Genomic DNA, 27,244 nt, shown 5'->3' with positions numbered 1-27,244 from the left:
CTTAGAAAGCGTAAAGGCGGTGATTGGTTTTCGGCACCCATACGCAACTAAGGCTCCCAAAGTCTCACATGTGGTATCCCCGTACTCAGCAGAATAACGTATTTTGGGTATATATGCCATGGGTATATACCACATGGCATGTGTGTGCAAAATAGGATTTCAGCGACAGCTGCAAATTAGTTTGTAGACGCTATAACTTATGTGCAAACCAACATACGCTTTTTGAAAAAAAAAAATCCAAAAGACATTTAGCTGAAAACACTTTGGCCTAAATGTATAACAAAAATTGAGTTTAATGGATTTTTTTTTTTTTTTTTAACAAAAAGTAGAAAATATTTCTCAAAATTTTCGGGTTTTTTCCATTTAAAATCCCAGTGGTGATCAAATACCACCAAAAGAAAGCTGTGTGTGTGTGTGTGTGGGGGGGGGGGTTTCTTAGAGGGAAAAAAAAAGTTGTAAATTGCGTTCGGGTACAGCGTTGCTTGACCACACATTTACCAGTTAAAGCAGCGCAATGCCAATTTGCAAAAAGTGCTCTGGTCAGGAAGGTGTTAAAACCTTTCCGGAGGTCAATTGAGTAAAGTGTTACTAAACCCACAACAGTAAAATCGGTCTATATGCAGTAAAGCGAGCTCGTTATGCTCACTGGTGAACCTACGGGGTTAATCCTCTGCATTGTGTATAAAGGCTGTGTGATCCTGTCTCTGATCCTCCTCTGACTCAAATCTTATGATAGAACAGAGCATTAGGAGTCAGGCTGCACATGCTCAGGTGTGTATTGCCAGAGAATTTTTCTTTGGAGAGCGCATGTGATATTTTATTTGGAGAGTGCAGGTGATCGCTGTAAGGGATGTCAAAATCAGATACCCCATATTAAAAAAGGATTATAGTTCTGTCATGGAGAATGTAAAACCTATGGCATTTCTATTAAATCACCAGTAGACGGCCGCATAGCGTAAAAACCTGAATGACAGGGCACATTCTAATGAAACTATTGCGAATAACGGGGGAACCAAAAAGACTGACCTTTGTCTCTGCTGGTAACGGAATAGCAGTTGCTACCCGGTCTATCAGTCTGAAGATCATGTGTTTGTGTTATTGCAGGTAAGAGGGAGCATATTTAAGGCTATAAAACCAGGCTAAATTGATTTATTGATCACAGTGATGTAAATTAAAAGGTTGCTGTCACTGTGTGATTAAACATTAGCACACTTGCAATTGTTTATTTTCTATGAGGACGTTATTCCTGTATACATGAGAATATAGATGTTTAGTATTATGTATAAACGCAATAGCAGTTGCTACCCGGTCTATCAGTCTGAAGGTCATGCGTTTGTGTCATTGCAGAAACTTTTCAATAAAAACACTTTGTTTCACCCGGCTCGCTCCCTTCGCACATTGGAATTATTGACCATACTTTCAACATATGTGCAACAAAATTGGCGCCCAATGTGGGACTGGGTGAAGAAAACGCAAAAAGATAATGGAAGTGGAAAAAGAGCGGTTACACTGTCCGTGGCGAAGCTGAGAGAAGACTTAGGTATTAACCATTGCTGCATGGTAATCGTAAACGGATATAGAAAACAGTTGCAAGACAAAATCAGTGGGCACCTTATTCACCTGACAGGTCGGTGATCTCATTGAGACTTGCCAGTTTATCAAGGCCTCTGAAGAAAGTATGGCAAATGGAAAAACCCGGCACCACTACATGCGAATAGCCAGTGAGGTGATAGATGAACTGGTCGAGACTGAAAGTGAAGAGGCGGTGACAATTTCTCCAAGCAACTAAGATTCATCGTGAGCCAGAGAAGAGTGAGAATGCTGAAGCACCAACCAGTGAGAAAGACCCAACCATTACAGCAATTAGCTGATTTCAAATGACAATACCACACTACGCAGAAGTTCCAGGAAACGTCCAGAATGATCGAGTAACTGATAAAAGAACTGGGTACTAAAAACAAGGAATCGAGTGACAGTCATCCAAAACAAGAACCTATTCCAGTTGCTCAGGCTTCACCATGATAACTTGCCAGAGGTGGACAATCAGGAAGGACTTTAAGATTGCTGGTCAGATAGGTGAAAAGGAACAGAAAGACAAGCTGTCCTATAGACGACCCTTCCATTCCAGATGAGGTGCTCGTAGAGAACAAATTAAGCCACTAATATGGAGATGGAAAGGGAACAGAAGCAAAAGAAAGCTCAGCCCAGCAATTCAATGAAGGGGAAAGTCAGTCCAACGTCACAGTGTCCTCAGGAACCAGATGCCCTGACAACGACCTCTGACACAATATCTTGGACCCACCAGCAAGTAGCCCAACCTCATTGAAGAACTCTTCAAGGCGACAATTGCCAAGGGAAAGGAAGCCATTCCAGGTTTTGTGGACGTACTAGGGACAGCATTGGAACGGTCGACTACCAAAACAGAGATCGAAGGTCGAGTGGATAACCTAAAACACGAGTCAGTCACTGGTAAGCGATGCAAATCGGAAGCACTGGGACCCACCACTGCCTAACACCTACCAGAAGAGGATCACCAGGTAGTCAAGATGATGGTAAGGGAGGAATGCAATGCTTTTGCCCAAGATGACCGATGTATGATGTATTCCTTCACTACAATTGCAACTTCGCCTCAGACAACACCTGTTAGAAAAACGTACATGTCTGTACCGAAACCACTGCGCCAAAAAGTGAGAGTGTACCTGCAGGATCTGCTGAACTGTGGATGGATTGCAGAGTCAAAATCTTCATACTCATAACCCATTGTGTGCGTAAGAAAGGACGGCAGTTTAACCACTTCAATACCAGGCACTTACGGCCCCTTCCTGCCCAGGACAATTTTTAGCATTCAGCACTGTCACACTTTGAATGACAATTGCTCGGTCATGTAACACTGTACCCAAACATTTTTATCATTTTATTCCCACATATAGAGCTTTCTTTTGGTGGTATTTGTTCACCTCTGGGGTTTTTATTTTTTGATAAATTAAAAAAAGACCAAAATTTTTGAAAAAAAAAAAGTTTGTCATAAAATTTTATTTTCCCCTTCACTGACGAGAAACTAATAAGGTGGCATTGATGGGCACTACTGAAGAGCCACTGATATGTAGAATTGATGGGCACTGATAGGTGGCACTGATATGGGCGGCACAGTGGTGTAGTGGGTAGCACTCTCGTCTAGCAGTAAGAAGGGTTCAAATCCCAACCACGGTACTACCTGCCTGGAGTTTGCATGTTCTCCCTGTGTCTGCATGGGTTTCCTCCGGGTACTCCGGTTTCCTCCCACACTCCAAAGACATGCTGGTAGGTTAATTGGATCCTGTTTAAAAATTGTCCCTAGTATGTATGTGAATGTACAATGTATATGTAAAGTGCTGCGTAAATTGACGGCACTATATAAGTACCTGAAATAATAAATAAAAATATGCAGCACTGACAGGCGGGTGTGATGGGTACCGACAGGCAGCACTGATAGGTGGTACTGATGGGCAGCACTGATGAGGTACTGATGTGTTCCTGACAGGTGTTACTGCTGGGCACTGATTGGCACTGTGGTGGGCCCTTGAAGGGTTTTTTTATTGGGGGAATGCTGGGCACTGATTGGTAGTGTTTTTTGTACATTTGAGGGGGCTGTGCTGATAATGTGCTGATTATCAGCACAGACCCCCCCTTCTGACAGGGAGAGCCGCCGATCGGCTCACTGTCAGCGCTAACCGAGGAATGCCATTTACCGGCACTTCCTGGTTCACGCTGTGATTGGTCACAGCTGATCACATGGTAAGAAGCCTCTGACAGTTATCACGATTGGAGATGTGGGGTGTCAGACCGACGCCGCACTCATCGCACATCCCCGCACCGGCATGTTATCCTGCTGGACTTCATATGACGCCCAGTCAGGATAACAGAACCACTTCCCGGCTGTCAATCTGCTATAGGCCGGGCGGGAAGTGGTTAAGACTGCTGCGACTACAGCGAATTAACCCAGAAGTCCACCCCTGACCGCCATCCAATTCCTAGGATCCAAGACATGCTGGACAGCTTACAAGGAAGTTCATGGTTTATGGTGCTAGACCAAGGGAAAGCCTACCATTAAGGATTTGTGGAAGAATCCAGTCGACCATTGACTGCCTTCATCACACCTTGGGGTCTGTAGGAGTGGATGCAAATACCCTTTGGCCTTAGCTCTGCACCAGCTGAATTTCAGCGCAGCACGGAAACCTGTTTAATGAGACTGAGGGATGAGATCTGCCTGCAGTATGTAGATGACAACCTGGTTCACAGCAGATCATTCCAAGATAATGTGGAGCATGTCCGGTTGGTACTGCAACTGTATCACAAACATGGAGTCAAGTTAACAGCTAGGAAGTGTGAACTCTTCCGAAACAAAGTCAGATTCTTGGGCAAGATCATGTCCAAAGATGTGCTGGCCTTGAACAACCAAAAACTGTTGGGAGAACTCAGGAAACTAGGATTCATTTCCTACTATCGCCCTTACGTCCAAAACTTTTCCGTAATTGCAAAACCCCTCCATGAATTACTGCCAGCGGACCCAACATCTGCCACATCAGCAGCACCGTCTAGCCATTCCAGGAAGAACAGCAGCCTTCAAAGCCAAGAGGTCAACTACCCTCCCATTAGTCTATAGTCTGGACTGACCACCACCAGGAGGTGCTTAACCGGCTTATTGAGGCATTAACATCCTCCAGTGATGGGTTACCCTGACTACAGCAAATCCTTTGTTCACCACTGTGATGAATGGTAAGGACGACTAGGAGCCGTGTTGTACCAAGAGCAGGAGGAAAAGTTAAAAGGTAATTGCTTACGCTGTCTAGAACTCACACCTGCTGAGAGGAAACATGACATACATTTGGGGAAACTAGAGTTCCTAGCAATGAAGTGTGCCATATGTGATAGGTTCAGAGACTACCTATACTACTGTCCATCCTTTGTAGTATATACTGACAATAAAAACCCTAACTTATGTGCTCACTACAGCTAAACTAAATGCAACAGGCCATCGATGGGTTGCAGAATTAGCCGACTTTAATTTCAGCATCAAGTATTGTCCAGGAAAGAAATGTGGATGTACTTTCACGTATGCCATTAAGTCCTGAACAATACATAGTGTTCGCAAGAAGTGGCCCCCAAAATCATCGGGTGCATAAACCAAGCACTTTAGATGGTTATTGGCTGTGCCCAATAACCATCGCCCATACATCAGGATGGTACCCAAAAGAAGGTAGCTTAAATACCCAAAGGGAACACAAGGACAGCCCAAAAGAGACGACTGGCCCAGTGTGGAAGTACAAGAGCCATAACAGGTTCCCATCAAAACAGGATCTCTTCATACTAAATGAAATGGACCAAACTATACCTCGATGAAGATGGAATTTTGACAGAAAACATCAGGTTCTCAACTAGTTTTGCCCAAGTTGTATCAGTTGGTGTTGAAAGAATTACACAAAGAAATGGGACACTTAGGAGTCGAAAGGACTGTCAACCTGATCAGAGAAAGATTTTGGCCACACATGCAGAGAGACGCTGAGCAATACATCAACCACCAGTGCAGGTGTCTGAAAGACAAACGCCCACATAGGCCCTACTAGAGCTCCATTGAATAATATTGCCACCACTTATCCTTTTGGGCTGGTCTCCATCTTGAGACTAGTAAAGGAGGTTATGAGTATATATTAGTGGTAATTGACCATTTCATCAGGTTTGCTCAGACCTACGCAACTAAAAACAAGTCAGCAAAGACTGTTACCAACAAGATATTCAGTGACTGCCTTGAAGTTTGGATTTCCTACCAGAAGTCACCATAACAATCAATTGTTCTTGGCATTAGGGAAACACTGCCACATCCAGAACTCACAACTCCATATCATCCAGAAGGCAATGGACAATGTGAAAGATTTAATCGTACCCTGTTGTCTATGCTTCGGACCCTGTCGCCAGATTCCAAGACTGGAAAAGTTCACTTGCACAGGCAGTACATGCATACAACTGCACCAAAAGCGAAGCTACGGGATATTCTCCATTCTTTCTACTGTTCTACTATTCGGAAGGTCTCCAAGATTGCCCATAGATGGCATGTTTGACACTCCAGTAACGGAAAAATACAAGACTCACTCTGAGTATGTGAAAACGTGGATAGATAGGATAACTGAGGCCTATCAGGTTGCTTCAAAAGGTAGCTACTCAAGCTGCAAGAACACTGGCAAGAAGACTCATGGAGTTTAACTTTCACCTGGCAGCAGAGTCTTTGTAAGAAATCTTACTGAAAGGAGAACCAGGAAAACAGATCGCTCTGGGAAGATGCCGTACATGTTGTCCTTAGGAACAAGTGTGACGATAGTCCAGTGTACGAGGTCAAGCCAGAAATTGGAAAAGGCCAAACAAGTATTCTACACTGCAATTTGTTATTGCCATGCGATTACCTACCCGTTGACCAAGGTCAGAAGATGCCTGACAGACCCAGTGCCAGAAAACAAGGCAAAGTTCCAAAAAGACTACACCACCGTCTACACAGATATCTGAGGGAGTATCAGAAGATGAATCTGACCATGAACAAAAGCAATGGAGATCTTTCATTCCTGTAATTCAGAGAGACTACACAAGGGAAGACGCAATTGAATCCAGAAGCAGAGCTCTACTCTTGTCAGCTTGAAAAGCATGAGGAAGTTAGAGATAAGTACAGAAGAAGCTACAGTGGAAGTTAGAGAAAATTACAGGAGGAAACTACAGAGGACGATACAGTGGACACTACAGAGGATGACCCTGTGGGTCAACCTGAACAAACTGCATGTTCACCAGGGGATATAGAAGAAAATCCTTCACCAGGAAAGCCAGACAGTTGACAGTGACGAAGGCGAGCATGAGGACGCCCTTCCTCTACACAGGATCCAGCCCAGCATGAACAGGAGACAACCAAAGGTTATGACTTGACACTTTGGGGTCAACCCAGTAGTGTTGCCAGAAATGCAGCTGTACAGGTCATAGACTATATTCATACACTACCTGTTTGCCTTAGGTGGCATTTAAGTTCAGAATGTTTTGCCGAGGACTCTAAAAGCTGGTAAAAGTAGTCATGTCTATTATGCTACGGTCTAATAATGGTTACTATGTTAGAGTTGTTTACTTATGTCGAAGAGGTTAGCTGTTATTTTCCGTAGTTCAAAAAATCTTTCACTCTCACTGCAGATAGTTCAGGTCAAGCAAAAATAGCTTCAAGTGATGGGACTAGGTAGTTAAGGTAAAGTCAGCCAACAAAAAAAAGGTAGAGAGTATTAGGTGGTTATGCTGTACTGTATTGGTAATGTACCATGGGTATTCCACATTATTGGAAAAAGGACAGAAGTAATAAGGTGTTCCCTAGTTTCTCCATCAAACCTTATCTTTTCAATAACCTACACAAACCTGTGTTGTAGAGGTTTACTAATTATTTGGCTACATGCAACAATATCTCACCAGGTACATGAGCGCTCTGGACCTAGTGGGAAGCTGTGACATAACAGTAGATGTCGCAGGGAAGATGGTTCCTCCAGTAATTGAATTACTACTTAACCTTGGCTCCCTATGGTTATTGTGAGATGGGGAAAGAAATGGTTCTTATACTAAAATATGCATATGTCTGGGATGACAATTTTGTGGGGGAGAGTAAGGGATGTCAAAATCAGGTATCCCATTAAAAAAAAAAAAAAAAAAAAAAAAAAAAAAAAAAAAGATTATAGTTCTGTCATGGAAAAAAGTAAAACTCATTGCATTTCTATTAAATCACCAGTAGATGGCAGCATAGAGTAAAAGCCTAAATGAGAGCACATTCTAATGAAACCATTGCTAATAACAGGGGAACCAAAAAGACTGACCTTTGTATCTGGTGGGAGCGGAATAGCAGTTGCTACCCGGTCTATCAGTCTGAAAGTCATATGTTGGTCATTGCAGGTAAGAGGGAGCATAATTTAAAGGCTATAAAACCAGGCTAAATTGATTTAGTTTACATCCATGTGATCAATAAAAGGTTGCTGTCGCTGTGTGTGATTAAACATTAGCACATGTGCAATTGTTTATTTTCTATGAGGCCATTATTCCTTTATATGAGAATGTTATAGATATGGATGTGTAGTATGTTTAAACGTAATAGCATTTGCTACCCATGCTATCAGTGTGAAGGTCATGTGTGTGTCCTTGCAGAAACCTTTCAATAAAAATCACTTCTGGTTTCACCCGGCCCGCTCCCTTAGCACATTGGAATTATTGACCATACTTTCAGCATGTGTGCAACATCAGCACAGGACCAATCAGCACTGTCCAGAGGATCAGGGGAGAATGAAAACTCCTCCGACAAGCTTTACTAGGAACTGATACAAGTCACAAGGCTGCTATATACTGCTGACAAGAAAAGGTATTTAGCAGTTTATATTTACTAGAATAATTGCATTTCCATGTTCTGTGTACTGTGGGAGACCAGATATAGTCAATGCAGCACTTTAAGGCTGATCACTATGAGTCAGCCTAAAAAGCTCCACAACAAACCAGGCACTTTAGGAAGAGCTTCCACCCTGAAACAAAAGCACATGTACAATTAAACTGCAGCCTACTGCTCATTAATAAAGTGATCCTGTGATTTGCACGTGCAGTAAAAATTAACAGGTGCTCCTAACTCCACAGAGCATCACATACTTGTCTTTTGCTCCTCCACCCCGCCAGTCTCTAGAGGTATATTTATCCTAACTTTCAAGCCAGAACTAGAGATATTATGTTGGACGAATCTCATGCTCCCCACACCCAAAGTACCAGGCATTGTTCCTGGCGGAAAACCATAGCAGGAGGAAATGGAGCTAGCACAGCTAGGGCAAGAGAGAAGTAAACCCCTTAAGTTCCCCCTTATATGAACAAAGCACCGGTTCAATTTATGTAGTTGTGCCTCCACAAAACAGATTATAGGCAACAGTTGATGGTTCAAACCTTTCAATTTTTCATCTCACTTCCTCCCTGCCCTGTATGTTCACTTTAACAGTTAGTACAGCAGCATCTGTGTCCTAGAACATTTTTAATTCAAAATAGAAATGCATTAATAAAATTAAGGTACTTTATCAAAACTACAAGAATCGGATATTTCATAATATACAGGTATAACTCCAATTCCTCCTGTACTGAAATTGTAACTGTACTGTCCGCCCTCACATTGTAAAGCACTGTCCAAACTGTTGGCTCTATATAAAAACTGTATAATAATAAATACCCTTGGAGAATTGGTAATATATGTACCTTTTTAAAGAAAACATGAGTAAGCAGGCAAAAAAAAAAAAAAAAAAAAGCACATCGCAGTACAGTGAGAAAGATTTAAAGCGGAGTTCCACACAAAAATGGAACTTCCGCTTTTCGGAACCCTCCCCCCCCTCCGGTGTCACATTTAGCACCTTTCAGGGGGGAGGGGGGTGCAGATACCTGTCTAAGACAGGTATTTGTACCCACTTCCGGCATAGACTCCCATGGGAGTCTACGCCACTTCCTGTCCCTCCGCGCTGTCTCCTGGGAATCACACAGCTCCCAGGAGAGAGCGGGGACCACTAGGGACGCGCAGCGTAACTCGCGCATGCGCAGTAGGGAACCGGGAAGTGAAGCCGCAACGCTTCACTTCCTGATTTCCTCACCTAGGATGGCGGCGGCAGCTGCCGAGAACCGAGCGGGTTCTCGGCGTCCCCTGCCAACATCGCTGGACCCTGGGTCAGGTAAGTGGCCATGTATTAAAAGTCAGCAGCTGCAGTATTTGTAGCTGCTGGCTTTTAATATTTTTTTTTTTGGCGGTGTGGGTGGACCCCCACTTTAATAAAACCAATAAAATATTACACTTACAAAGAAGGGGTGCAGTGAAAAGCAGGTTACTGGAGCTGATGTGAAGTCTGTACAACGGATGTCTGACTCCCTGCCTTGGCCACAGGCTGGGGAGTAGCGATGGCTGCTGCTGGAGATATGGACACTGCAGGAAAGGATGACAGGAGCCGCCGGGGTACAGGAACAATCCAGAAAACCACCTGTAGTGCACCGCAATGCTCCCCTGGTAACAGGGATGCATTTCAAAGCAATTCAGCCTTTAGAGCTGGTTGTGACCATAAAGCTCTATGTTGGTCACTCCAGTTTACAGTGTGCCAGAAGCTGTGAGGCGTGTCAAGGTGCCGTAGGGCATATTTTAACTAATATTTTAACTGGGCTTTTTTTGGCACTGGTGCAGCAAAGGCTTTTTTCTGGCAACAACCACGCAGCTAATTTTTGTTCAAGTATCATATTGTGCTCCTTGAAAAACAAAACAAAAAAAAACAAAAACAAAGTGTCTTTCCAGAGCAGCCTGCATTCTTTCAAGCTTAACCTGTGGTTTTTGTAATCAGAACAATTCTGGCAGTTGTGGCTGCAATCTTTCTTGGTCTACCTGACCTAAGTTTGATATGAAGAGATCCCCAAATTTTCCACTTCTTAATAAGCGATTGAACAGCATTCACTGGCATAATCAAACTTTTGATATGTATTTATATCCTTTGCCATCTTACAATTTAGAAAGCCACAGATTTGGGAAACTAACCTTTAATTGCCATTTTAACCCGTGTGTCCTTGAGGTTTTTTTCCCCCAAGCTAAACACTCCAGGGTATGTAATCTTAATCAGGGCCTGTAGGGCTGACTTCTGTTATGATTTATAAAGGAGCCGGCTTCGTATGATCACTATCCTTGAATAAAAGGCATTATCATTTTCAATATCCATGCTAAAATGACATGATTTCTGCCAGAGTATGCAAACTTTTGAGCACAACTGCAGAAGCAGTAATCTCCTCTGGAAGGCATGTGTCTTCAGTCTGAATTCATTCTCTCGCACGTTCATAGTCTGACCGTCTCCTTTACTACATTAGCAGTCAGACCATTTCTTGATCTACAGCAGGGGTGTCCAACCAGCAGCCCAAGACAGTTATGAATGTGGCTCAACAAATCAAACTTACTTAAAAACCTTTTTTTTTGGGGGGGGGGGGGGGTTGTAAAAATGGGTTTACAGTTCGCAAAACACATGCAGCCGAAGAAAATGTACAGTGTCCATTAGTGTGTAACTTCCCCAAAAAAAAAAAAAAAAAAAACACACAACACCTTCCCACTCATCACAAATCGCACCTTCTCCATGTCAGTTTTTAGCAGGACCTGTATTTGCAAGAAATTATTTAAGGATGAAGCTAACGAAGGGCAAAATTAGAACCAATATCCGATGAGCACCTTGAGAATTCATAAAGAATTGCTTGTAAAATCCTGCCTAAATGGATAGACAGGTGTCTCCATCTTTTAAATAGTTTTGATAATTCTAAAGGACTTTAAAATGTCTAAAGTGAACTAGTAGCACTTTCAGCGCCACCCCAAATGTGGAAGCAAACACGCATTTTGCCATGTGCAAAAAAGAAAAGTGCGATAAACGGGGTAACATGCTAAAATTTCCCATGAGCTACTTTGCCCCATTTGTCAGACAGCAATTGAGATCAATGGGCTGCCCTAAGTGTGTCACCAAAAAAAACAGGCCAAAAAGAATACGCTTCTACTACACTAGATGGAAATGGTGTGTTTACACAAGAACAATGACAGCTGAGTGTCTGCCCACTCCCTCCACTGTACTTGAATAAAGCTGGACATTTACTATGCAATCTGATTGTAGTGTCTCCCTTTGATTTACCAATACTATGGCTTAAGAGGACCCACCTGAACAATTTGTATCAAATCAGACAGGCCCTTGCACTACATGCCTATGGCAGATATAAAAAGGAGGTTGTATGGTTAGATTGTACAGTGCATGGCCACCTTGAAGGAAGACTAAAGAAAGTGGGTGGAAATAAAGGGTGGTAAAGTAATGAGGGAGGTGTGGTCCAGAAAGGTAAAACACACCCTATGCTGTGATGCACTAAGGAAGTGCATGATGGTATATGAAGCTTCCTAGATGGTCACATGATGCTACAGGAAGCCAGGGTTCAGAATGCATTTTTTCACATAGTGGTGCCGATTCAAAACGGCCATGGACTAGGTAAGTGAGAGATAAGCACATCGGGATGGCTTGGGTAGAAAATGCTTCTATTCTGAAAAGTGAAAATTTGCCTGAAAAAAGTGAATTGCTGACAAGGAGAGGGAGAATTATATAACAAGTTTGCTACAAGCAGGAGGAAAGAATGTGATTAGGCAGGCCATAGATGCAATTTTCTTTAAATCGCTTGATTACCATTAACAGTGTTGATGGCGATTCCCTCCTGACGGGGGGGGGGGGGGGTATGGGGGTTGTTGGGGCTGTCTCGGGCAAGGAGAATACAGTGATTTTATTGCTAGTGGTCAGGGGTGGACTTTTTTTTTTTTTTTTTTTAACTATTTAGAGGAAAAGATGCATTCCAACATTACAGACGCCTTTAGAGTGACATGTGTAGGGGCCCACAAGAATTAAGGGGAACCTCTACTAAACAGACATGTATTGAGATTGCTGGGAGGTGCAGATTGGGATATATAGAAATGATGGATACAGATTCAGAATTTGTTAGAGAATAATGTGGATGGCATTGGATGGCGATGGGAAAGAGCGCGGATGAGGATGGATACAGCTTGAGTTTGGGATGGATCTGGTTGAAATGGTGATGGATATGAGTGGAGCTGAATGGGAATGGAAATGATATCAATACAGATAGGAATGGATATAGATGGGATTAGGGGCTCCTCTAAACACTAAATATTGTTTCAAATATATTTAAAAAAAAAAAAAAATGATAAACACTGATGCGAACGCAAAATGTTGAAGATGTGCAGAGTTTTCCTTCCTAATTGTATAAAGGGTATTGAGCAAAGGACAGCACATATCTGTCCTCCAAGTTTTACATTTTTCTGTATGAAAATGTGTTAACTGAAAATATACTCCAACTCCTCACTCACCTATTTCACTTATTCTCCTCTATTTTTCACTGCGTGAAGTGGGAGGGCCAACGTCATGCAGGAACATTGCTACAGCCTCAATGGCTGGCATTTTAAAAACCCGGCATTGCTGCACAGCCGCTGGCTGCCTTTTAGCAATGCAGCGGCACAGAGGCTGAACACTATGAAGTGAGGTAATGGGCAGTGCGGATGACAGGTCTCTCCCATACCAGCCAGGCAAACCCAGCCAGCCCCGATGTCCACCCAAGTCGTCCCTTCACTGGCCATTAGCCGTTCTATTTTATTTCTCTTATAGGCAGTACAGCGGTGCTCAAATTAATGGCTGCACGAGCCACGCAGCCATTACTTTGACAGGCTGTCACTGAAACTGGCCCAATGAGCCATAGGCCCACCAGGAAACACCCTGTAGTCCCGATGGCAAGTAAATGCCGGCTAGTGGCTATAGACGCTGGCATACATTCTGATAATCCATCATGCGGGTGATACCAAAGTTTATTGATGGATCGACTTAGGCACATTTAGCCTGCCCATACATGGATCAAATCTACTGTGCAGAGACAAGATTTACATGACTACAATTATGGAACAGCAGTGGGACAAATTCCCTGAGATTTGTGCAAACCTGATGGCCAACTACAAGAAACATCTGACCTCCAATTGCCAACAAGGGTTTTGCCACCAAGTACTAAGTCATATTTTGCGAAGAGGTCAAAGACTTATTTCAATCATTAAAATGCAAATCAATTTATACATTTTTTTAAATGCATTTCTGGATTTTTTTTTTGGCATTCCGCCTCATTGTTAAAATAAACCTACCATTAAAATTATAGACTGATCATTTCTTTTTCAGTGGGCAAACATACAAAATCAGCAGGGGATCAAATACTTTTTCCCTCTCACTGTATGTCTCAATAAAAGGGCTTGGTTTACTGGTCCAATTTTTATTGGTATTGGCACAGATGTGCCAAAAAGGCAAGCATTTTGAGTTGCTACAGCATTTGAGACATAAATGCCAAAATTCACAGGCAAGCTTGTAGGTGCTCTGAATAAAAAAAAAAAAAAAAAAAAATTAATTATATATAATCAGTCTGAGGCATAAGCTATGGCCTAAGAATACTGTGCATTTACGATTAAAAAAAAAAAAAAAAGTATTAAGATACAGCCTTAAAGAAAGGCACCTTTTAAGTGAAATTAGTTCTAGGGGCATATTAATAGTTTTGCACCTAAAAAGTAGCAGGGATGGTGTAGCATTTCTACAGACCCTACACAGTTGATAAATTTAAAAGAGGATTGTACAAACTGATTAGTGTGTGGTCAGTTTTAGAAGATCTTGAACTTTTAAAAACAGCTGTCTGGCATGCTTTAAGCTCAAGCTGTGTCAAACGTAGAGACTTATACCACTTTTTAAAACAATCCCTAAAGGGACCTCATCTAAACCCTTTGTCTGCAGCCAATTATATTAACTGCCATCAATACAAGATAAAGCAAAACTGCAGTTAGTGTTTCAGATGAATGTGTTCCAGATGAATCGTGCTTACTACAATATACAGTAAGCATTTTACAGTACATCCACCCCCACATTAACCACACCACTTTGAGTAGTTTCTACTTTCTAAGAAAGCCGGTCTGGCATTTCCTCTAAATAGCAGTTTTAAGTTGAAAATGTCCTCAAATATACATAGTTGGTGCATTGCATGCAAAAAGGCAAATTATGGTTAAACACTGCCACCTAGTGGCTATAGCCAAATCTAAGTCTGTTTTATGATGCTTGACAACTCATTTGTTACAAATATTTGATGTAATATCTAGAACAATTTTTACTATGCACTGGGCATCCAACAGTTTTAAAAGACTAAAAATTGTTACCTTGGCACAAGCTATGGTGTTTTTGTTAAGCAAAGGAACATTACAAGGAGAACAGCAACCAGTCAGGAGTTTCATTGCCCTGATCACCCCAGACAACTGAAATGCATTAAGCCTTTGTGACATTACTTTCATGATAAATTTAATTGCACATTTCAGTTAGAAGGGACAAATTAAACTTTTTCCATTCTGCCTTTCCAAAGTGCGTTCTGGCTACTGAGTGTTATTGCACATTCACAATCTTAGACAGAATGTGCACAAGGGTAGTAAATTATACTTGCTCATCCAGACATTTTATATATATATATATATATATATATATATATATATATATATATATATATATATATATATATATATATACACACACACAATTTTTGATATTCGGTTTGGACCATTAGTCGAAACCAAAGTTTTTCCTATCGATTCCCTAAACCTACCCAAAATTAGAAATGCACCCTCCTATCACCTATTCTGACTAACCAGTCATGTGATCTCCCATGATAGCCAGCATCAGCTGCAGAAGAGGGCTCGACCACAGCTGACAACTGCTTGGGAGCTGTGATATCACCCATAGGCGTACTATGGTCCATCCATTGTCTACGCTTCCTCCTCTCCTCTGGAGACATGACTGGTGACACAAGGGGAGCTAGATTACATTACCTGAAAGAGTATACACAGTCCTTAGGAGAAGTATGAGGTTTCATTTTTCTTTTGGATTCATACTTACCTCGGTAGATTGAGCATCAGACCAATGCTGCAGCTGTTGCTGGCGTCTCTGCACTGAGAACCGAGCCACGAACACCGCCGATGGCTTAATTCTCACTCCTCCCTGAGCAGAGATGCTGCCTGTCAGGCAGCATCTCTCCTGCTCTGAGCTGTGGAGGGGCAGAGAGCGGCTGTCTCAGCGGCTTGCTGAGGCGCCAAGACTGCCATCAATCAAGGCAACTGGCGGATCCAGGCTTGGATACTTGGGATGACGCGCTGCCTCGACTAATGGCATTGACGTCAGCGGAGGGCGGAGACCGCTCTGCTGAAAACAAGTCACAGGAGTGCAAAATGAATTGCACTCCTCTGACCCAGATGAGAAGCCCGGCCTAAAAAGCTCAGGCTGGACTTCTCCTTTAAGCCTGGCACACTTTGTTCAGCTTATTGGTGTTAATGCAGGGTCCTCCCTTGCTGTGCTATTGTGCTGACGGGGGGAACCACCAGAGTACACTGGTCTGTGCTGGTAGCCATCAGTTGCCAAAGCTGATCAGATGCTGGTTTTCCAGCATGCCCATTCGACAGAAGTGCTGTACACCAACGAACCGACTGTTTTCGGATGATTTTAAACGCCCCTCTGTTAGCCTGTGTCCATGCACACATAGGGGTTTTTACAGGCAGGTTTCTTTAGAGGCAGAAAAAGAAAAGCACATCCAGCCTGGTCAGGAGCTCTTGGGCAGAAAACCACCAAATGCACACTAATGCGGATTAAACTAGCATGCTTAGGCATGTTTGCACATTAATGCATTCCAATATTCTGGCTAATACGCATGGTGTGCTGTCTCTGGAGCTTGGCCGCCATCCCACAGCCAAAAGGTTCCTTTGTGTGGCGCTCGCCACCACTACACACACTGGAGATTGGAATTAGGCTTTTTAGACATGGTGGATTAAGAGAATGTTGGTTATATTAGCCATTTCCCTGAGACTACCTGGCACTATTTTCTACAGAGACTTTGCACTGGGCCCTGCAGGCTATTTAGTCCAGTGCTGCAGTGAATCAAGTTGGGAATATATATTTTGGTGGATCCCTTCGCCTCGTTCCTGTTTTTATACCTGTATATACTTGGGCACAATGTTACCTTAATGTATGTATTTTCCTTAAGTGCTAATGTAGTGAGGCTAGTTCTATATTAGTGAGTTTAGGTTTGACCAGGATAGGTCTCCCTTTATTCTTAGTTCAACCTCTGTTGGATACTGGTTGACGCCTTTTCACCCTTTTTGAAGCAACATTACATTGGATCTGTCTTTCCAACCCTTGAACCTAACTATAGTACATTTCCATGTGTTTCGGGGGGGGGGGGGGGTATTGCCTGTGGTACCAATATACCCCTCTAGGGCATGCCAACAGTAAGAGTAATGACAAGAGCAGTGCATGGCTTTCCCTTTCACTCCCGAGAGCAGGGGTGGGGAGGAGAGCTGTAAGTGCACAGAAAGATCAGGTCCCCTCCCCTGCCAGACAGGATGGCATTCTATAGGACAAGACATGTTGGGTGGAGACTGCACATCACTGTGGAGATGCTGAGTTTACATGCTACCATCAAGGGTGATGGCAATTTTTAGATGTCCTATTTGGATATTTGTGGGAACCTAATTTTATGTGGAAAACCAACTTACCTGGTTGGAGAGTGTACAAGAGCATACTGGGCAGTCTGCAGTACTGTAAGCTGGTGGAGTTGCGGTTATGGCAATTCCAATCCAATGTAATAGCTCACTTCTAAGAATATTTAGACCTGTTCTCATATGAGGTACAACTATCATTAACAAAATTGTACACCAGTCTAAAACTTCTAGAAATACAAATTTGCAAGAAAACTGCCACCAATGCATTTGTCTTTACAATTTACTTTAAGTTAGGAACCAAGCAATAAAGTGTTCTTTATGTTCTGATTAAAATTCCTCACATATGGGCATCTTTAAGCTTTTAAGAGAGACAATATCAGATTCTAAAGAAATGACTTGCCTGCCCCCTCTCACTTCAGTATGACAGCCATGTTGCTCAATACCATGGCAATGAAATGCAGGCCAGCATTTGCTTTTAGGACGAGGTCTATCTGCATAATGATAAAAGGCCACATGGGAATCTAAAGCATTCAAAATTTTAGAAATTTTGGCAAAATGTATGAAAAAGCAAAAAAACAAATATCACATTGGCATAAGTAATGAGACCCTTTGCACCACTTGAAATGTAGCTCTTGATCATTGCTGAGTGGTTTCTACATCTTGGAGTCCACCTGTGGTAAATTACATAAATTTATTGGACATGATTTGGAAAGGCACACACCTATCTATAAAAAGGCCTCATAGCTGACAATGCATACTGTATCAGCGCAAAAGCCATGAGGTCAAAAGAACTGCCTGCAGAGCTCAGACATGATTAGTGCAAGGCACAGATCTGGGGAAGTCTAAAAATTCCTGATGCACTGAAGGTTCCCAAGAGCTCAGTGGCCACCATAATTCTCGAATGAAAAAAGTTTGGTACAACCAGGACTTTTACAATGTTGGTCGCCTGGCCAAACTGAGCAATCGGGGGAGAAGGGCCTTATTGAAAGGTGACAAAGAACCCAATGTTCACCAAGCTCCAGAGATCCAGTGTGGAGTTGGGACAAAGTTCCAGAAGGACAATCACTGCAGTCCTCCACTGATCTGGCCTTTATGGCAGGGTGGTTAGACTAAAGCTTCTCGTGCAAAACACATGAAAGCCTGCTTGGAGATTGCAAGATGATAAAAAAAAAAAAACACACACAACGTTCCTGCTCAGATCTTTGCCTTGCCATAATCCTGTCTGAGCTCTGCAAGCAGTTCCTTTGACCTCATGGCTTTTGCTCTGATACATTATAAGCTGTGTCACCCTTTATAAAAAGGTGTGCATCTTTCCAAATAATGTCCAATCAAGGTTTAGAAACATCTCAGCAGCGATCGAGAAATGGGAGGCACCCGAGCTAAATTTCAAGTGTTGCAAAGGGTCTAAATATTTTTGCCAATGCGACATTTCAGTTTTTTCTTTCTAAAATTCTGTTTTCACTTTGGCATTATGGAGTACTGATTGTGGATTAACGAGAAAAAATGAATTTAAACTGTGTGAGACTGCAACAAATGAAAAAACGAAGGGGGGCTGAATACTTTATTATAATAATGAATGCACTGTACATGCAGATACCAAGTAATGCCCAATTTTATTTTATTATTTGAAAAGCACTACATTTTTTTTTTTTTTTTTTTTTTTTTTTTTAATTCTAACCCCTTGAGTCGTGGAGCCTTTTTTTCACATTTAATATTTTTAGGTCTGATTACATGAAACCCTGAAACATTTGCAAATACCTAAGGGAACTAGTGGTGGTTCCAATTTTTTTTTATCTCACAGGATATTAGCTCAAGATTATGAAATGCAAAAAAAGTAAATTTTAGGGTGCAAACACAATCCACCTTTTTTTGGAAAATATAAAAAAGGATGAGGTCGCACCAAGTAAATACCAAACATGTGAAGCCTTAAAATTGCATGTGCCTGTGAAACAGCAACAAACTTTGGTACCCTATATTTTCAATAGACGACCTGTAAATCCTTTTAAGGTGTTATCAGTTTAGCGTTGCCATGAATAACAGGCCTAGAATTATCAATCTCAGTCCGGCAAATATGCAACATGTGTAGGGCAATCTGTTTTTGCACATAGGCCCCCAGTAACATACTTTTTTGTATGTTGTTTACAAAAGTCCCCCCCCCCAAAATGTTTTTACACAACTATTGCTTTCACAGGGGACCAATCCCCTGGCACATTGCAGTGGTTGTAGAAGTGATCAGGTGGGCTTCACAGCCTTTCATATCATTCCATTTGAAAGCTGACTGTTGACTTTAGAATTGTACACACTCCTGGCAAGTATAGCAACCAGGAGTGTTTAAGCGTAGGTTCACATTAATGCAGTACGGGAAACCCTGTGATAAGAGCACATCTCCCGAACTGTATTCAAATTGTACTGCCCTTGCGATCTGCAGCGGATGTCAGCGCAATCTAATTACACCCCAGTTTGCAAACAGTGCAGTTCCAAAATTTGTGCATGCATTACTGGTGCTATGCAGTGCGATTTGAGCCCATTCAAAATGGATGGGCTCAAATCACATGTGAATTTAACATGAATGCGGTGCAGTTCCTGTGCAATTCACATGCGGTCCCATAGTGTGAACCAAGGCAAAACATGATCCCAGTGCAGTTTAAGTTAATCTGACCAAACTGGAGATTTTTCTGCACCACTGACATTTATACAACAGGATGTAGGTGACATAATAGGAAAGCACAGACTGCAATATGAAAAACCATTGACTGGTTCTAATCCTTCACCCTACCCAAAACCACAAAACATTTTGGCAGGGGGGCGTGGTCTGGACATGGCACAGTAGACACTGAGCTGAGCTCCCGGCCATCTACCTCAACTTACCTAGCTCCATTTCTCACATAATGCTCCCATCCAAGAAGCTTACAGCTAAGCAGAACAGAAAGATCACAAAACTGAACCCGGTTGCCCCATCTCCTGGCGAGATCCAGCGTTTTTTTCAGCTCTCCCAGTCAGACTCCCCAGAGTTTAAAAAGGCGGACACACATGCCTCGCGCTCTACGGGCCTCGACCCTCTCACTTCCCCGCCTCCCCTACGGGGTCCTTGAGCCCAGAGATCTACCACAATACCCCACCAGCTCCATCGTCCGACCCGCAGAACTCACTGCACCTATCCCTGACTCACAGAGCAGATGTGGAGCTGAAATCTATCCTCCAGGCTCTGCCGACGAAAGCAGACATTGAGGCCCTGGTGGGGCACGTGGAATCTGCTCAGAGAAAGGAAATTAAATTTGTGCCATCAAACAAGAGGTTCAGAACCTAGCCACCAGATTCATGGCAGGGGAGGCTTCTATGTCCACAATAGACTGGAGAGAGGCACTTCAAAGCTCTAATACAACGGCAACGGTGGGCCTGCAGTTGCACATGGAGATGGAGGACTGAGCCGGAGGAACAATTTACGGCTCCGAGGTCTGCCAGAAGCTACGGATCCAGCAGATCTAGAGGCCACAGTTAGAGATATATTCAAGAGTGGCGGGCGAGCAACTATCGGACCGAGTGGAATTCGACTGGATTCATAGAGCCCTGGGCCCCCGGTCAAATGACCCCTCCAGACCCAGAGATGTGATTTGCCAGCTACATCACTACGTACAAAAGGACATAAAAGCCCGTAAAGCACGGGAAGCGGGGGGACCTGGAATTTGACGGCGCAGCGATCAAGATCCTGCCAGACCTCTCCAGTGCAACACTGAAGCGCTGGGCCCTCCTGAAGCCGCTCCTGGACCTAGCCAGGAGCCTGGACGTCACATACCACTGGGGCTTTCCCCCATCGCTCATCTTCAGCAAAAGCCAGCGCTCCTTCACCCTTCGCTCGCCAGAGACCCTACCAGCCCTCTTCCCCTACGTGGCAGCAGAGCTGATCGTGGTCCCGGACTGGCTAGTTTTTATCCCGAGATCCTACGGCCGCACCAGAGAATTCCAACTCAGACCACAAAGGAGCCGACGCAGCGAGCATCATCCCCAGAGGAAACACGAGAGTCGTGAGTAGCCATTCGCTGCACACAACCTATTCTACATTAACATATACACTCTTACTCATCCACTACACAGAACCCTCTGCCTAGTTTTGCCCCTTCTTGTCAATGTTTAACTTTCTACTCTTGAATTAACTTAATCATGGTGCGCGGCCACTGCTCTCCCCTGGCGCACGGCCGCCTCCCCCGTGACTCCAAAGCGGCATAACTGTCCTGGTCTCACCTGGTCATTAAGTGATAGTCTCTGCTGCCCACACCATGCCAGGGGAACGGGACACCATGCCAGTTAGTGGCCCGTAATGGGCTTGGAGGCCTTGACCCCCGATGCACTACAGTCTCGGAAATACACACACACACACCCCCCCCCCGCAGCTGCCAATATCACAGAAGACTCTTATGCCGCGTACACACGGCCGGACTTGCCAACGGGCTAAACTCCGTCAGCATTTCCGACGGAAAGATTTAGAACATGTTCTATATCGGAGGTCGTCAGAAATGCCAACAGAAAAAGTCCGATGGGGCATACACACGGTCGGAATGTCCGACTGAAAGCTCCCATCGGACTTTTTCTGTCGGGAAGTCCGGCCGTGTGTACGCAGCATTATATCTCAATGTTCTAACCGGAACTACCCCAGCACTTTGCCTGGTCACGTGCAGCCATAATTTTTGGTCTGTGCCCAAAACGCTGACACTCTCCCTAAGGTGCAATCTGCACAACACTATGCAATAGGGCATCCTGTTATTTTGGTGCATATTGTGTGGGGTTTATTGATTTACTGATGACATGGCCGTGGGGAAGGTGCCCTAGCATCCCTTCCGGAGTCATCTCTTGAGAGGAGAGATGGGGAAGTGGGCTTGCATGCGTGATGACACGGGGGGCTGCGGGTGGCGACGATGGACACATGATCCATTTGGTTGGGGCCTCACCCCCTCGGGATCCTCGGCGGGACTCGTGGGGGCTGGCGGAGACACAGGCCCATCGGTAAGGACACCGGCTCTGTCACGACTGCCTCCCAGCATCTCTTCAAGATGGGGGACAGAGCGGCCTGAGGTTCCTGTGCATAACTTGAGGGGATCCTTGATACACCCAGAAAACGATGAGTGGCCCAGAGTCAGAAAATCCAACTAAACCAATAGGTGGGTAATATAGCCCCCCCGAGCAGCAAGCTTCAGATTGCTGGAATACGCCACAAAAGATTTAATACCAAGCTGTGGGGACTGAATAGACCACCAGTTGGTGTAGCCCTCGGGTGACATACTGTGCCTTTGGAGTAACCCTCCCTGGCGCAGTGTGACCCGGTGACGTTATGTTTCTCCCATTCATTTTGTTTTTTGTATAATATTTTGAGTTCATATTTACTTTGCTTCTATTTGAATTTTTGTTCCTACTGGGGTGGATGGGAGGGTTGGGTCCTCTCTTCTTGGTCACTGACTAACTCCTCCCCCAAGTAGGCTAGCGTATGCTTCCGGATTCCCAGTCATGCTAAGATATTACAAGCTTATTACTTGCAGACTTATTTACCTCAGGACTTTTTTCTCTTCTGAACTGTATTTTCTCTTTAACCCCCCCCCATAACTTCCTTCTTCCCCTCTAACTTCCCTCCCCATTAGTGTTTGCTTTCTCCTTCCCCCTCTCCCCTTGACGACATGGCAATGGATTCCATAAAGGTGGTGTTATTAAATGCAAAAGGTCTGAATATACCTGAGAAATGACGTATGCTATTAAAAATTTAAGGAGTTCTCACGCTGATGTTGCCTTCATACAGGAAACTCATAAAAATGATAAACTCCCAATTCTCAAAAACAGATACATCCCCCCCCTGACATGTCACTCCACTAACCCCACAGCCAAGACTAAAGGGGTATCCATACTGTTGTTCAGTAACCTGCCATGGCAATGCCAAGCTGTTATCAAAGACCTGGACAGACGCTTTGTGTTCCTCAAGGGACTTATAGGTGAAGTGCAATCTACCTTAGCAACGCTATATGCCCCTAATGAACATCAGGACACTTATCAAACACACCCCAGAGACTCCTGGAGTTCACAGAGGGCCAACTGATTCTGGGTGGGGACTTTGTTTCCCTAATTCCCTCGGCAGATACCTCCTCTGGTCACTACTCCGTCCCCCCACCTTCCAGAAAACGAATAGCTAACCCCTTACACAAAGTTCAGCTGATTGATGTGTGGCGCTTACAACATTCAGGAGAGCAAGTCTATACTTTCTACTCCTCCCCATACCAGATCTACACCAGGATAGACTATTTCCTGATTCTTCATGGCCAGCTACAGTGTTCAATTCTACAATCGGCCACATTATGTGGTCAGACCATGTTCCCATCTCCCTCTAGATCACTCTCCGAAATGTCTTCCACTAGATCCCGTTCCTGGTGTCTCAATGAGAGTCTGCTGCAAATCCCAGGAGGTGTTAGCAGATGTGTCGAGGGAGTGGACTCTGTACTTTCAGGAGAATGACTGCACGGGCTGCGATCCAGGTACCCTCTGGGAGGCTCATAAAACAGTCCTCAGGAGGATACTCATTAAACATGACATGCGTATTAAAAGGGAATGAAATTAACTTATTTGTCTCTTCTCCAAACCATCAGCAGAGTCCCGCCACCTCACATGCTATAGCTTGAGATTGGGTTGCTACACAAGCAGATTACAGATTTACTACACTATAAGGCCAAGGCAGCATTGCAATTCTGCCGTAGAACAAGCTATGAGACAGGAGACAAATGTGGGAAGACGTTGGCCAGGATGATCAGGGAACACAAGCACTCAGCTTGTATCCCCCCAAATTGTGAACCCCTCCGGTCAGAGAGCTATGCTGCCCGCACAAATTTTACAGGAGTTCAGTGATTTCTACTTCACCCTGTACAACCTACCAAACCGAACACCCCCCAAGCCAACACTGAAGATTATATAACTACTTCCCAACTTCAGTCTCTTCCCACCAAAATTCAGGAGGCATTGGATTCCCCAATAACCCAACTCCAACTAGCTCCTTCTGATAATAGGCCCACGTATTGTGACGTTTTTCAATACAATTGGCTCAGATGCCGTCTTCCCTAGAGACACTTTAAAGGCCCATATTTCGCTAATCCACAAGGAAGGTAAGGACCCTACCTCATGTGGGAGCTACAGGCCCATTTCGCTCATAAACAGACTTGAAACTGTTCTCTAAGATCTTAGCTATCCGCCTGTCACAGCACCTCCAGAAATCAATACACCTAGATCAGGTGGGCTTTATCCCCACTAGGGAGGCAAGAGACAACACCAAAGTACTCAACCTCCCTCCATGTAGCAACCTCTAAGGGTGCCCCATGTGTTGAAAAGGCATTCGACCACGTGAACTGGAACTTCATGTTCTCAGTGCTACGATACATCGGTCTGGGGGAGAGAATGCTTGGCTGGATAGGTGGGATCTTCTCTAACCCAACAGCCCAAGTGAAAGCAAATGGCCTACTTTTTGCCCCCTTCTCCATTGGTAATGGAACGAGGCAAGGGTGCCCTTTATTGCCCCTTCTCTTTTCCCTGTCTTAAGAGCCATTCCTCTAAAATCAGACGTACAAGGACTATTAGTGGGTAACTCAGTGTAAAATATCAGCCTATGTGGGTGACTTACACTTCTTAAACCCCACAATTTCATTACCAAACCTCCTTCAGGAATTCGAAATACAGCACCCTTTCAAACCTGAAAATCAATTTCTCCAAATCTGAGGCCATGGGAATTGCAATTCCACCCACACCAGGTTAACCATGCAATCAAACTACCATTTCAAATGGACAAGCTCTGCCCTAAAGTATTTAGGCACATACATCCAGTCTGACCTTTCATGTACATACGATCTCAATTTTCCACCTCTATTACCTGTGTCCACCAAGAGTACGGGCATAAAGGATTACAATCATAGTTTGGCAGCTGTAACTGCATAAACATGTGCATCGTTCCAAAAATACCTTTACCTGTTCCAAACTTATACCTATTCAGATTCTATTCAGATTGCACCTTTTTTCAAGTGAGTATAGGAACAATTTTCACCCGCTTTGTTAGGGCTCACAAAAAAAAAAAACCCACCCCTCCTTCAGACCCAAATGTCACTACCAAAACTGAGGGCTGGCATTGCCAGACATCTGAAAATACTATCAGGCTACCCATTTGGGCCGAGTACTTTATTGGCGACTTCACACGATTTCAAAACTCTGGGTACAAATAGAGCAAATCCAAAACAAAATACCCTTGAAGAGTTCGCTTCTGCCCCCAGAGATAAAATCCCACCACCCACTGATAGGGACTACCCTAAGACAAAGCTCCCACATCGCCCTACAAGCCTCCCTCACGACGGAAGATTCACCACTATACCCAATACTCGGTCATCCAAAATTCACACCAGGCCTTCAACCTGCTGAATTTACATCCTTACAGGACCCAGGCTATGATCAGGCCTCTAGGTTAGTCACTGCAGGGAGATGGCCTTCCATCCCAGAGCTGTCTAACGTAACGGCCCCTACAGACTTCCATTCTGGAAAGCGGCACAACTACACCACTTCCTACACTATCCCCTAAACCTCAGAATTTCTCTCGTCAACCGACGACCTTTGAAGAGTATTGCTCGGAAACAGAGCCCTTACCCCATATGCTCGCCAAAACATACTCCCTATTGAACACACCCCCGGAACAACCACATCTACCCTGCCTTGGGAGATGGGAGACAGACCTCAACCGCAAATTCTCTGACACAAAAACAGTACATCAGCTTTGCCTTTAAATATGCACCAAAATTCAAGAAACAAATTTAAAAATATTGACTAGATGGTACCTCACACCCTCTAGACTACACAAGTGCTACTCCACCACTTCGGACCATTGCTGGCACTGTAGGGGGGACAGGGGGTCATTGCTTCACATCTTTTGGTCCTGCCCGAAACTGGGGAGTTTCTGGGGAGAGGTCCACTGCATAATACAGAAATTCACAGAATATAAGATTCCAGACGATGCATTCTTTTTGCTACATCTCTCGAGAATCCCTGCTAAGGCCTACAAAAAAAAAAAAATCTATAGTACGGCACTTAAATGCCGCTAAGTCCTGTATACTTCTTTACTGGAAACAGCAATGCCCACCAACCACTGTGAGTTGGCTACAGAAAGTGGAGGATATCAATAGGATGGAGGATCTGGTTCTCGCCGCACAGAACCGTGAGAAATACACAAAGACCTGGAGCCTTTGGAACATTTTTATTCTGAGGGGAAAACCCTTCTAGGATCATAGATCACCAATAAGCTGCTGTTATGGTCCTAAACCATGGTCGTCCGCGTACCTGCTTCCCTGCCCCTCCCTCTGTATTCTGTCCTCTATTTTCTTCCTGTCTATATTCTTCAGATATTATTCTTAGGAAAAAAGGAAAAGGGGGAGACCCTATTACCCCATGGCAATTGTACGATAGATTACTCAAGTTACCATTGGATAGGATATTTGCAATCTCTGCCTTGTTTTATACCATCGAGTATTTTGATAATGCAATATGTTCACTGATTTATTATTCATTGAACTGTATGTTAACCTCAACTGTATTCAAATTAAAAAAAAACATTTTGGCTGGAGTAGAGCTTTAAGCTTGTTAGTAGAAGTTTGTGGCAAGCTATATAGACTTAAGAAATCGGTATGGTCATGCATGCAAAAGTGAATCTCTGCACTCACTGCATAAAACATCCCCATAGGATAGCTATGACCTCTACAGTTATGATAAACTTGCCCCTATACAACCTTTATAAACCATTTGTAAGATGACGTAAGATTTCATTTTGCTCACCAAGACAAGTATTTGCTTTTCTAATTTGCAATACACCACATGTAAGTAAAACTGTACAGATCTCCCTTGGTGTTCAGCAGATTTGTGTCTGTTTAGAGGGTGTACTCTACTACATGAAAAATATGGCACATTGGTTTAAAAAAGGAGCAATCCATGCTACCTGGCACTTTAAATTTTCTCTAGGCTGCATGGATCAAATATGCATGCCAGAATGTACTGGATCCTGTTTAAGTGGTTATATACTGTAGTAGCTTGTGCTACGCAAGTGGAGTAGTGTTAAGGCAGCAGTACCAGCTGCTT

General features: G+C 43.7%; 1 protein-coding gene across 1 annotated transcript in view; it reads right to left on the bottom strand.

The window, feature by feature from the left end:
* Positions 1–27,244, bottom strand: part of SND1 (staphylococcal nuclease and tudor domain containing 1) — a 957,459-nt gene that overhangs the window by 851,106 nt on the left and 79,109 nt on the right. The gene's annotated exons all lie outside the window — the stretch shown is intronic.

The sequence above is a fragment of the Aquarana catesbeiana genome, linkage group LG03 (genome assembly GCF_042186555.1).
Source record: "Aquarana catesbeiana isolate 2022-GZ linkage group LG03, ASM4218655v1, whole genome shotgun sequence".
Classification (NCBI taxonomy): domain Eukaryota; kingdom Metazoa; phylum Chordata; class Amphibia; order Anura; family Ranidae; genus Aquarana; species Aquarana catesbeiana.
The sequence above is the reverse complement of the archived record's forward strand: the minus strand, read 5'-3'. Positions and strand labels throughout refer to the sequence as shown.